Source organism: Phycodurus eques, chromosome 3 (assembly GCF_024500275.1).
Source record: "Phycodurus eques isolate BA_2022a chromosome 3, UOR_Pequ_1.1, whole genome shotgun sequence".
Lineage (NCBI taxonomy): Eukaryota > Metazoa > Chordata > Actinopteri > Syngnathiformes > Syngnathidae > Phycodurus > Phycodurus eques.
Window position 1 is genome coordinate 11,207,916 of NC_084527.1, and position 14,096 is coordinate 11,222,011.

Genomic DNA, 14,096 nt, shown 5'->3' on the forward strand with positions numbered 1-14,096 from the left:
TTTAAATTCATTTTAGAACACTATCAATCTATCTATCTACAGTGTCTGTACATGTGACTTAATACATTGGAAAATATTGCTGAAATTCAGTTTTATGCTTCAGCATAATGAGGAACTTTTAGGGTAGTGTAGATTTTTCTCCAAATTTATTGTAGCATAAGGCTGCACAATGACTATAGTACTGTCTGAACACATTACATAATGTAGTGTACAGTACAGCAGTGACTGCCCAACCAGGGTGCCATGAGAGATCGTCACCTTGTCACGGGAACCAATTTCACATAATTAGTCTGAAAATGATTATTTATTAATCATAAATAGTGGCACGGACGGTGTCAGACTAGTTAGCATATCTACCTCACAGTTCTGAGGACACGGGTTCAAATCCGAACTTGCCTGTGTGGCATTTGCATGCTCTCCTCAGATTTCTCTGGGTACTCCAATTGCCTCCCACATTCCAAAAACATGTATGGTAGGTTAATTAAAGTCTCTAAATTGCTCATAGCTGTGAATATGAGTGAATTATTGTTTGTCTATAGGTGCCCTGCAATTGGCTGGTGACCAGTTCAGGGTGTACCCTGCTTCTCGCCTAAAGGTCAGCTGGGATAGGCCCCAGCATCCCCGTGAACTTAGTGAGGATAAGTGGTACAGAGAATGGATGGATGGTTAATTACAAATATATCGTTTTTTCCCCCATTTATCTGTACCAGTGTAGGGACAGGCAGATGATTAAATGCTCTTCCACTAGATGGCAGAATGTACAATAAACCTGTGTATCCACCGCTTGCCATTCATACAACAGAATGACTCATAGCTTTCTGTGTGTATATCAGCTTTGTGTTCAATTAAACTGGCCCAGAATTTACACTTAAGTCCATTTGTGAGTAAATAAAGATCGTCATTATTTCAGTATTCATATGTTTTAAGACATTTTTGTTGAGTGGTGTGCCGTGAGAATGGGTAAAATGGGTGCCTTGGCTCAGTAAAGGTTCGGAAACACTGCAGTACTGTACTCCGTTATGAAATGTTTTGGAAAGTACAAATGGTCGACGCTAGAAGGCAGAGTGATGCTGTCACCAAAATAAGAAACAGTATAATAAATACCCCCCCCCCCACCCACCCCAAAGCACATAAAACTGAGCATGTGAAGGTACTGTATTTTAACTTATGTTTCTTCTAAGAAACAGCAGTAATAATATATTGTAATGTATTGTAATGCAGGTTAAAACTATTGCGTGCATACGGAGGAGTTGCGTCATCATTGCTCCGACTCTGATTGGCTGAGGTGCCTGACGTCACGGCCGGTATCCGCGACTCTGATTGGCCCAGGCGGTGCGAGAGGCAGGTGCCTGACGTCATGACCGATATGCGCATGCACGAAGCCTTACATCGACCCGTGGTTTTCTGAAAGCCATAAATCCCTCCGCGGGCTCGTAGCGGTTCTGTTGTAGAGACGAGGACTTCCTACTGTCCCGACTGGGCTCGAAGACTCTCTCTCTTGCCGGTCCGCTTGTCCGTGAGCCGACTTCAAGCTAAAGCCTCTCGTCCGACGCAGAGTCAAGCCGCTTTTTCCGCGCCGCTACAGCAGTGAGCCAGCGGACGTAGCCGGCCAGAGTAGTGAGCTTCGTCTTCTGTTTCTTCGGTCAGGTGAGTGGAAGACCACACGAATCACTTTTCTTATTATCGTTATCATTATTATTATCATCATCATCACCCCGTTATCACAACTACGCTAGGTAAGCGAAGATGTTTACAAAAGAACACAACGTGGGTTGCCCGAGGCTCTAGAAATACACCCACCCGGGTTGGTCTCCGTGGGCCGGCGTGATTGTGGTTTACAGTGTGACTGTGATCGGCCCTATCTGGCATCCTTCATCTCCTTGACCCTTAGCCCCACATTGCCAAACGGAAAATTCACTGTGGACTAGTTCCTCGCTGATGTGTTTGCTGACGTCACTGCACGCCTCCCTTTCCCTTTACAATGTGTGCATCAGTGCTAAGCATCAACTGTAATATCTGCGTTTAAGTAACAACTAAAGCTGCAACATACTCGCCCTGACACTATCTGGGCCACCGCAGTTTATTTGACCGCTATATTGACCGCTTCTGGTTGCCCTGGAAACAAGGCCAAGCAAGTGTGACAAGCGTGTGTGTTCGTGCCTGCAAACACATTTGAAGAGGTGTCGTTGATAGAAAAAGTGAGCACACGTTTTCTACCAGTATGACCTATAACCCATACAACGTAATTGAAATGACTGAAACCTTTTAACGGGCAAAAATGCAAAGAGTACACACAAAAAAAAAAAAAAAACATACAAGCTTGTTGCATTAATATCCACACCCTCAAACTATTACTTAGTTGCAGCACTTTTAGCTTTGATTACAGGGCTCAGTCAGGAGTCTCAGTGTGGCACATCTTTGACGGGGCAATATTTACTCACTCTTCCTTGCAAAAACACTCAATCTTTCAGATTTCAAGGGCATCTCATTTGCCCTGTCCTTATAATATCACCGTATGTTTGATCAGATTCAGGTCTGGACTCTGGCTGGGTCATGCCGAAACCTTATTCTGGTGAAGACATTCTTTTGTTGATTTTGAGGTGTGCTTTCTGGCATACTGGGCATTTTCCCTGTGGGCCAACAGTCAGTATAACTGCCGTTCCCCCGTCAGGCCCTAAATTTAGAGGGTGTGGCCCATTGCTACATCTTCAGTATAGACGGTGACTATAGCACAAAAGCATCCCACCTCTTCCCTGGGCTACCTTAACTCCTGCTAGTTTCTCAGTTTTGAATGTGTGTTGAAGGAGTGGCAAGATGGACCGACCTCAGCAAAAGAAGTGTGTGCGGAGTGGTTGTGTGAAATGAGAGTGAAGAACCTCACTGTCGATGCTGTCATTGTTCAATGGAGGGGCTATTGTAGCCTCCACATACTGTACTCTGTGACAGCAATGCTCCAGCAACAGCAGGTTGAAGGTGAAGACAGCTAAACTCTGATATTTATGATGTTGTGATGTAAATTTGTTTATGATGTAAATTTCAAAACTTCCGTTTTTCAATTCATCTTACAAGCTTAAAGGGAAAAAAGGTTTTTTTGTTTTTTTAAATATGATGCTAATTATTCATTTTAATTGATCATGCCTGAAGCCAGCTCCAGCTAATTCTTTTTGGTTCTCTTCTTATATCATCATCTCTAATAATTAGATGCTAGTTGTTTGCGCACCGCTAATTATGAGGGTCCAAGCAAAAAAAATTGAGGCTGATTTCTTATTCCTTTCCAGCCCTAACTTTGGGTTATTCCCATGCTGAAAGATGAAGCTCCTATTTATCTTCAGATTTCTTGCAGAAGCCTGAACTTTTTTTTTTTTTTTTTTTGCTAACACAGACTGCCATTTTGAACTGTTCATAATACCCTCCACCTTTACTAAGGCCCCAGCTCCATCTGAAGAAAAACGGTCCCAAAGCAGGATGTTGCCACTACCGTGTTTCATTGTAGGTCTGCTGTGATGAGCAGTGTTGGGTTGGCACCAAACATCCATCCATCCATCCATTTTCTGAGCCGCTTCTTCTCACTAGGGTTGCGGGCGTGCTGGAGCCTATCCCAGCTATCATCGGGCAGGAGGCGGGGTACACCCTGAACTGGTTGCCAGCCAATCGCAGGGCACATACAAACAAACAACCATCCGCACTCACATTCACACCTACGGGCAATTGAGAGTCTTCAATTAACTTACCATGCGTGTTTTTGGGATGTGGGAGGAAACTGGAGTGCCCGGAGAAAACCCACGCAGGCACGGGGAGAACATGCAAACTCCACACAGTCTGGGCCGGGGATTGAACCCCGCTACTCAGAACTGTGAGGCAGACGCTCTAACCAGTCGTTTACCCTGCCGCCGGCACCAAACATACTAATGCTGTGGAAGCTCTCTGGGGCTATGGTTTATGATGTAAAATGTAACAACAAAGAGAATAATACTTGAATAGTGGTGGGTAAAATATCAATTAATCGATGCATTGCATTATTCCCACCCCAAATTCAATATCGATTCAGCAAATCCTCAGAAGCTCCTTCAGCTCCTGGCACCTTAGGCTGTACTTTTTTCTTCTTTTTTTAGGCTTTACTTTTTCAGTGTTTATATAGAGCAGTTGTTTAGTTTTTTTACTTTTGTAGGCATATGCACAAATAATATATTGTGCAAGGTTTTATTGTCATCACTTTTATTGCTACAAAATGTGAGGTGACATGCCACATATGTTCACATGGGCATAAGAATAAATATTTAAACATTGTCAACAGACAGTCTTATTATTAGTCTATTTCTACTTCTTAAAGAATAAACATCAAAGCATTTAAAAGAATATCCACTTGAATCACAACCTGAAGAAACAAAATTGAATTGAATCGCAACCTAAAATATTGAAATTTAACTGAATCTTGAGGTTCTCAACAGTACCCAGCCCTATTCTTGCACATCTAAACTTTATTTGGGGTTAATCAGAGACATTTTTTAATTTGTGGCAGGTTTATGCTCACTCCCATTTAACGTGGATGGATGAGTTGGATTGGTTAATTCTCAACGCAACCATTTCATCCCCATTTATAAGAGGATGTGCACACTTGTGCAACTATATTATATATTTGTTAATTTCTACTCCCCTCTCTAAAACACAAGGGTGTGTAGACTTTAGTCACCCTGTAATTATGACGGTGCTGCTGACGCATCTGCCTCTGATTCAACTTGACCCCCAAGGCACCTGCTCAATGACGACAAGAAGTGACATTTGCTACGTGTGTATTTAAGCTAGTGTGTTATCGAATATTTATGAGGACTTCTTTTAGAGCCTCTTTTATTCAGCGCCAATTATAAGACAGTAAAAAAAAATCAAGAGAGGTCATCAAGTTAGTGGAACAATGAGATCATTCACTACGATTACATTACACATTAATCAGTTGGTTTACGCCGTCGTCTGCGTCACACCCCTCCGTTCTCATGATGGTCTTCGCATCTCAGTGAGTCCCAGTTAAGATGAACTTTGACAGATTTCGCAAAATTGGCACATCAGCGCTGTATCAGAAGATCAGTCCTTTGTCTACATTTTCCTCTTAAGTGACTTACACACATTCCAATAATTGGTGCCTGAGCATTTTTTCCCTCCCTTTTCCATCAAAAAATGGAGTCGGCTATGTCACAGTTGGTAAGTTATGACCATCATGTCAACAGGCTACATGTTGCGCCACGGATCACGAGCTTAATTCATTATGAGATTTTGCTCAAGAACCAAAGCAATTATTATTTTTTTTTTATTAATGGGAGCCATCCTTTGGGCTTATTTTATGTCTTGCGAATAAAGATTTGTATGTGAGCATGTGCCTTGAATTTAAATAAAAATAAACTTCACAGGAAGCACTTTACAAGCAGATTGTTAAGGTACTTGTTTTTTTTTTTTTTTTGGGCTTCAGGAGGTGATGGTGGTAAAAACAAATCTGTGCACACGCATCACTGGACTGGACCATTTACTTTGTGTTTGTCTACTTTGCATAAGCTTGGGTTTCAGTAGGTTCCATCATGCCTCATGACCACATGCAGGACAAGCCTCTCCCCTTGACTAGTTGATATCACTTTGAGACCGGAATCTACCAAGTCTATCCTGCCTACAGACTTAAACCAATTATAAATGGGATCATAATTATGTAATTATATTAAACTGTCGCAACCTGTGTCCCAAAAACGTAGCCTGCAAAAAAACCTGCTTCGTGATCTAAGATGTCTTAACTTTTAACTTAGTCAGACTTGTAAGTCGAGTCACTCGTATCCTCTCTACCTTACCTATTACAAAGATTGTGGTGCCTTGAGTTATGAGTTGAATTTGTTCCGTGACTAAACTTGTAACTCAAAACACTCATCTTTCCCTGTTGAAATTAATGAAAAAATTCATTGCTACATAAAAGTAATAAACACTGGATCGATCCAGTCCATGGGTAAAATGTTTAATAACTCGTAACTCTTGGTTATTGCAAAAATAAGTTATACATTATGCTGAATGTTGTTATTATTATTATTATTAATCAGTTTATTTGGACATCTGTCTGTAATGAACTGTCTCCCAATCTTTAGGTTTGTGAAACCATTGTTGGCGGTAAGATCATTTTTTCACTTCTATTGTTGCTAGTTTCCTATTCAGTTTATGATTAGATCCCACTGTAAAATACTATACCCTACACACAAAAGGAAAATGCCCCCCCCCCCCCCAAAAAACAAACAATGGGGTGGACTGTGCGGCAAGGGAGATTAGCCAATGTTGACGCATTCCTAGCATCAATAAATTATCTCATCTGCAAACTAAATGAGTCAACTGTTTGGGTCAAGTCTCAGTGATTATTGGGATTATTTGGCTTTATCGCCGAATGTAAGTTTTCCTCTTGTTTTACCGGCATTCAGATAAGATACAGTATAACACAAAGGTGGTTAAGGTGAAGGATACCTGAAGATAATGTGTCGTTGTGTTGTCTTTTGATGGTAATGATTGATCACCTTTTTCACATATTTTCAAGTGTCATAGTCACATTTATCCCATTGTTTTTCATTCTCAAGTGAAACTAGGGTAAATTTTTTATTTAATTTTTTTTTTTAGGTTTCCAACTTGTATGAAACGGAGTTTCTTAGTATTATAATTGAGGTTTATTGAAAATCAGACGGCGGCTGACTGGTTAGAGTGTCTGCCTCACAGTTCTCAGGACCGGGGTTCAATCCCCGGCCCCGCCTGTGTGGAGTTTGCATGTTCTCCCTGTGCCTGCGTGGGTTTTCTCCGAGCACTCCGGTTTCCTCCCACATCCCCAAAACATGCATACTAGGTTAATTGACAACTCTAAATTTCCCGTAGGTGTGAATGTGTGTGCGAATGGTTGTTTGTTTGTATGTGCCCTGCGATTGGCTGGCAACCGGTTCAGAGTGTATCCCGCCTCCTACCCGATGATAGCTGGGATAGGATCCAGCACGCCCGCGACCCTAGTGAGTATAAGCGGCTCAGAAAATGGATGGATGGATGGAGTTGTTTTTTTAACCGTTCGTCAAATCTGTTGTGACTAATAGCTGATGATAACTGTAAAATATTACATCATAACATAAAAGGCATGTGAGTGTGTGTCCTCTACATCAGAATCATCTTTATTTGCCAAGTGTGTCAGAAGCGCACAAGGAAGTTAGTTCTGGTAGTTGGAGCCGCTCTAGTACGACAACAGACAGCCATTGTGACAAAACATACTTTTAGGACATAAGAAACACTACGGAGAGTCACTTAGCAATGAAGGGTTGCCAGTAACGTGGTAATGCTGATACAATGACAATTGTACAAATGGTGCAGAGTCCTCAAGCAATTTAAAAAGGTGGAGAACTTGCATTAAAAAAAGGTAATCGCCCGAATGCCAAGACAAAAGTTTTAAAGGAAAAAAAAGTATATATTAAAAAAAAAAATTAAAAAAACTCTCTAATTCAAAGACTCTGTCTGCAGCCATGTTGGCATTGCAAATAAGAATCAGTTCTCAATTCCCTTACCTGGAAAAATAAAGGGATAGGGTTATATTTTAAAGGTATATATACATATATATATATATTTTTTTAGATCTTCTTCTTCTTTCTTCTTTTCCTTTCGGCTTGTCCCGTTAGGGGTCGCCACAGCGCGTCATCCTTTTCCATGTAAGCCTATCTCCTGCATCCTCCTCTCGAACACCAACTGCCATCATATCTTCCCTCACGACATCCATCAACCTTCTCTTTGGTCTTCCTCGAGCTCTCTTGCCTGGCAGCTCCATCCTCATCATCCTTCTTCCAATATACTCACTATTTCTCCTCTGGACGTGTCCAAACCATCGAAGTCTGCGCTCTCTAACTTTGTCTCCAAAACATCGAACCTTGGCTGTCCCTCTGATGAGCTCATTTCTAATTTTATCCAACCTGGTCACTCCAAGAGCGAACCTCAACATCTTCATTTCCGCCACCTCCAGCTCTGCTTCCTGTTGTCTCTTCAGTGCCACTGTCTCTAATCCGTACATCATGGCTGGCCTCACTACTGTTTTATAAACTTTGCCCTTCATCCTAGCAGAGACTCTTCTGTCACATAACACACCTGACACCTTCCTCCACCCGTTCCAACCTGCTTTGACCCGTTTCTTCACTTCCTGACCACACTCACCATTGCTCTGGACGGTTGACCCCAAGTATTTAAAGTCCTCCACCCTTGCTATCGCTTCTCCCTGTAGCCTCATTCTTCCCCCACCAGCCCTCTCATTCATGCACATATATTCTGTTTTACTTCGGCTAATCTTCATTCCTCTTCTTTTCAGTGCATGCCTCCATCTTTCTAACTGTTCCTCCAGCTGCTCCCTGCTTTCACTGCAGATCACAATGTCATCTGCAAACATCATGGTCCACGGGGATTCCAGTCTAACCTCATCTGTCAGCCTATCCATCACCACTGCAAAAAGGAAGGGGCTCAGGGCTGATCCCTGAATGCAGTCCCACGTCCACCTTAAATTCTTCTGTCACACCTACAGCACACCTCACCGCTGTTCTGCTGCCCTCGTACATGTCCTGTATTATTCTAACATACTTCTCTGCCACTCCAGACTTCCGCATGCAGTACCACAGTTCTTCTCTGGGTACTCTGTCATAGGCTTTCTCTAGATCTACAAAGACACAATGTAGCTCCTTCTGACCTTCTCTGTACTTTTCCATCAACATCCTCAAGGCAAATAATGCATCTGTGGTACTCTTTCTAGGCATGAAACCATACTGTTGCTCGCAAATACTCACTTCTGTCCTGAGTCTATCCTCCACTACTCTTTCCCATAACTTCATTGTGTGGCTCATCAACTTTATTCCTCTATAGTTGCCACAGCTCTGCACATCACCTTTGTTCTTAAAAATGGGCACCAGTACACTTTTCCTCCATTCCTCAGGCATCTTCTCACGCACTAGAATTCTATTGAACAATCTGGTCAAAAACTTCACAGCCACCTCTCCTAGATGCTTCCATACCTCCACAGGAATGTCATCAGGACCAACTGCCTTTCCATTTTTCATCCTCTTTAATGCCTTTCTAACTTCCCGGTCCACCACACTTACCTCTTCTACTCTCCCTTCTCTATCATTTTCCTCATTCATCAACTCCTCGAAGTATTCTTTCCATCTAGCAAGCACACTGCTGGCACCAGTCAACATATTTCCATCTCTATCCTTAATCACCCTAACCTGCTGCACATCCTTCGCATCTCTATCCCTCTGTCTGGCCAGCCTGTATAGATCCTTTTCTCCTTCTTTAGTGTCCAACCTGCCATACATGTCATCATATGCCTCTTGTTTTGCCTTTGCCACCTCTACCTTTGCCCTGTGTCGCATCTCAATGTATTCCTTTCGCCTCTCCTCGGTCCTCTCAGTGTCCCACTTCTTAGCTAACCTCTTTCCTTGTATGATTTCCTGTACTGTGAGGTTCCACCACCAAGTCTCCTTCTCTCCTTTCCTGCCAGAAGATACACCAAGTACTCTCCTGCCTGCTTCTCTGATCACCTTGGCTGCAGTGGTCCAGTCTTCTGGAAGCTCCTGCCGTCCACCGAGAGCCTGTATCACCTCTTCCCGAAAAGCTGCACAACACTCGTCCTGTCTCAGCTTCCACCACATGGTTCTCTTCTCTGCCTTTGTCTTCCTAATTTTCCTCCCCACCACCAGAGTCATCTTACACACCACCATCCTATGCTGTCTAGCCACACTCTCCCCTACCACTACCTTACAGTTGGTAACCTCCTTCAGATTACATCGTCTGCACAAGATGTAATCCACCTGTGTGCTTCTACCTCCGCTCTTGTAGGTCACCCTATGTTCGTGCCTCTTCTGGAAAAAAGTGTTCACTACAGCCATTTGCATCCTTGTTGCAAAGTCTACCACCATCTGTCCCTCCAAGTTCCTTTCCTGGATGCCGTATTTACCCATCACTTCTTCATCAACCCTATTACCTTCACCAACATGTCCATTACAATCTGCACCAATTACGACTCTCTCTCTCTGTCTGGGATGCTAAGAACTACATCATCTAGCTCCTTCCAGAATTTCTCTTTCACCTCTAGGTCACATCCTACCTGTGGGGCATAGCCACTAATCACATTACACATAACACCCTCAATTTCAAATTTCAGCCTCATCACTTGATCTGATACTCTTTTCACCTCCAAGACATTCTTAGCCAACTCTTCTTTTAAAATAACCCCGACTCCATTACTCTTCCCATCGACACCATGGTAAAATAATTTAAACCCTGCCCCTAAAGTTCTAGCCTTACTGCCTTTCCACCTGGTCTCCTGGACACACAATATATCAACCTTTCTCCTCATCTTCATGTCAACCAACTCCCGAGATTTTCCTGTCATAGTCCCAACATTCAAAGTCCCCACATTCAGTTCTAGGCTCTGTGTTTTCCTCTTCTCTTTCTGCCGAAGAACCCGCTTTCCACCTCCTCTTCTTCTTTGACTTCGACCCACAGTAGCTGAATTTCCAACGGCGCCCCGCAGGTTGACGGCGCCGGTGGCGGACGTTGTTAACCCGGGCCACGACCGATCCGGTATGGAATTCTTTGGATGAACGCTCATATTTGTTTGGCAAGGTTTTAAGCCGGATGCCCTTCCTGACGCAACCCTCTGCATTTATCCGGGCTTGGGACCGGCCTACAGTTTGCACTGACTTGTGCCACTCATAGGGCTGCATTATATATATTTTTTTTAGATCAAGTGTCAATAATGAACACTTCTCATTTTGATTAGCTAAACTAGCTGAATTAATAGGTGCGGTGGAAATGCAAACCACATGTTCCGCAGCACCCTTCTGCTACCAGGAACTCAGTTTCTGGGCTGGTTGGTGGAAAAGGGGCTTTTGTCACTGTACTGTATAAATGGCACCGACATGAAACGGGCAAACGAAGTTCCTCATTTTGGGGGCCATAACATAGGCTGGACGACACTTTAACATCTGTTAAATACAGGTTCTTATGTTACTTTTTTGATGTGACAATTTTGCAGGATGTCTGTGTAAAACGGGATAATAACTCTACATGTGCAAATTGTAGTAGATTAAGATTATTATTTCCAAATAACGTAAAATGACTAACAGCGCGCGTTCGATGCGGTGGAATTCATTGCATTTCAAGTTTCTATTAACTTAAGATTGACAGTACTGTATGCCGCAGTCCCTGACTTGCTTTGAGACTACACTGTTCACTATTGAAGCGTACTTTCTGCTAGCTGCACTTTTTATTTTTATTTTTTTCAACAGACTTGGCTGAGCTGAGCATTAGCAATTGCCAAGCCAACCACGATGCAGTGTTATTTGGGTCGCAGAAATTGGGTCCTTGGCTGTGTTTGCTATATCACTCGCAGCATGTGACTGAGATTACACTGTAGTGCAGGACAGGTTCACTCGACGTCCGCCCGCTGTACAGCCCAAACGTGGTGTGTGTGTTTGCACGTAGCTCTGAGTGGTGTATCCTGAAATCACCTTTTTTGCTGTTCTGTTCTCCAGACTATTCAGTATTATGATTCTTTTTTGATGAATGGTATCCAACTTTGACCTACTGTGCACAGCACATTGGGCTTCTCTAATCTTAACTTTGTTTGTGCACTGCAAATGGTCAACAGTTTGGGTCAAGTCTCAGTGATTATTGGGATTATTTGGCTTTATCGCCGAATGTAAATTTTCCTCTTGTTTTACCGGCATTCAGATAAGATACAGTATAACACAAAGGCGGTTAAGGTGAAGGACACCTGAAAATAATGTGTCGTTGTGTTGTCTTTTGATGGTAATGATTGATCACCTTTCTCACATATTTTCAAGTGTCATAGTCACATGTATCCCATTGTTTTTCATTCTCAAGTGAAACTGGGGTAATTTTTTATTTTTTTTTAAGGTTTCCAACTTGTTAGAAACGGGGGTTTCTTAGTATTATAATTGAGGTTTATTGAAAATCAGACGGCGGCACGGTGTCCGACTGGTTAGAGCGTCTGCCTCACAGTTCTGAGGACCCCGGCCCCGCCTGTGTGGAGTTTGCATGTTCTCCCCGTGCCTGCGTGGGTTTTCTCCGGGCGCTCCGGTTTCCTCCCACATCCACAAAACATGCATGCTAGGTTAATTGACAACTCTAAATTTCCCATACGTGTGAATGTAAGTGCGAATGGTTGTTTGTTTGTATGTGCCCTGCGATTGGCTGGCAACCAGTTCAGGGTGTATCCCGCCTCCTGTCCGATGATAGCTGGGATAGGTTCCAGCACGCCCGCTCAGAAAATGGATGGATCCATGGGTGGAGTTGTTTTTTTTAACCGTTCGTCAAACCTGTTGTGACTAATAGCTGATGATAACTGTACAATGTTACACCATAGCATAAAAGGCATGTGAGTGTGCGTCCTCTACATCAGAATCATCTTTATTTGCCAAGTGTGTCAGAAGCGCAGAAGGAATTTGTGTCCGGTAGTTGGAGCCGCTCTAGTACGACAACAGACAGCCATTGTGACAAAACATACTTTTAGGACATAAGAAACACTACGGAAAGTCACTTAGCACTTTGTTTGTGCACTGCAAATGGTCCAGTAAAACATCTATAATCATACTCGTAAAAACACTCTAATACTACAACACTCCATACCAGCCTGTCATATACGTATTATCCCATTCTGTCCCCCCTGAGTGGGCCATGTGCAGTTTGGGTGTGCACACACACAGGTGTGCACATTATTTAATTGCAGAACATAACTGACGTTCCCACATTTTTCGTCTTCAACTTTCATCTGCATGATGTCATATTAGCAATAAATATTTATATCTGTCATTTGGCAGTGTGAAAGCCAAAGCCCTTTTTGTTGGTGTGTGAAGGCAAACACAATTATTGCATTGGTACTCAATTACCATTGGCAGCATATGAGGAAAATATAAAAATTCCCTTTCTGGCATCTTCACGTCTTAGCAGGTGAGTGTGATGTTATAGTCCATCAAAATGTAGCAGTTTGATGTCAAGCCCCAGTTGAGACCTGTGTGCAGATTTTTTCTGATTCTGATCAGTCTTGGAAACTAGAACATGCCACATTAGAGAGACATGAAAGTTTAATCAATTGTTGTGATGAATGCACCGGTTGAAGGGCCAAGCAAAAGAGCATCCCTTTATTATGTTGCTAAGGTTTTTTTCCATCCTACTAGAAGTTGCTCCTTTTGAGACCTGGCCATCGAGCTTTCAAATTCCACACCAAAACAGAAGAAAATAGATTTGTATTATTGCATTTTCATCTCTCAATTAACTTTCGTCTCAACTTCTTGACTTAGTTTGTTGCCAAACATCCATCCATTTTCTGAGCCGCTTCTCCTCACTAGGGTCGCGGGTGTGCAGGCCCCGCCTGTGTGGAGTTTGCATGTTCTCCCCGTGCCTGCGTGGGTTTTCTCCGGGCACTCCGTTTTCCTCCCACATCCCAAAAACATGCATGGTAGGTTGATTGACGACTCTAAATTGCCCATAGGTGTGAATGTGAGTGCGAATGGTTGTTTGTTTGTATGTGCGCTGTGTGTGTATGTGTGATTGGCTGGCAACCAGTTCAGGGTGTACCCCGCCTCCTGCTGGGATAGGCTCCAGCACGCCCGCGACCCTAGTCGGATGGATGGATGGATGGATACATACTGAGTTGTTTTTAATGCGTTTGTTTAAAGTTGAAGGTTTTTTTTTAATCAGTTTGAATCAAAATGTTTAGGTTTTTTTTTTTTTTAATTCGTAGCTATTATTTGCCACAGTCCAATAACTTTCCATTCTATTCTGTTTACTTTTTTGCTAAAGCAATGAGCATTATAAGCCGCCCACTGGCTTGCTTTGTTGTTTCGAAAGGGCTCAGCTCAGTTGGCGTTACCTACACTCACCATGTTTCCATGTCACTCGGGGTAACCTTGATTTCTGTTCAAAGTCAACTTCATTCATTGAGTTCCCTTATCGCTCCTCGCTGGTTTCACTTGAACTTCTCTGAAGACTGACCTTTGTGTATCAACCTTCTCCAGAGTTCTCCTTATCTCCTGCTTTTTTGTTTTGTC

The 14,096-nt window shown here is 42.8% G+C and overlaps 1 protein-coding gene across 4 annotated transcripts in view; it reads left to right on the forward strand.

The window, feature by feature from the left end:
• The first annotated feature begins 1,391 nt into the window (after positions 1-1,391).
• The window catches only part of slc23a2 (solute carrier family 23 member 2), a 53,805-nt gene continuing 41,100 nt past the window's right edge, over positions 1,392-14,096 (forward strand). For 2 of the 4 annotated variants that reach the window (XM_061672020.1, XM_061672021.1), the window contains exon 1: positions 1,392-1,647. The gene's annotated coding sequence lies outside the window, so the exon portion shown is untranslated. The remainder of the gene's footprint in view (positions 1,648-14,096) is intronic. The other 2 variants (XM_061672022.1, XM_061672023.1) reach the window with 1 other exon arrangement.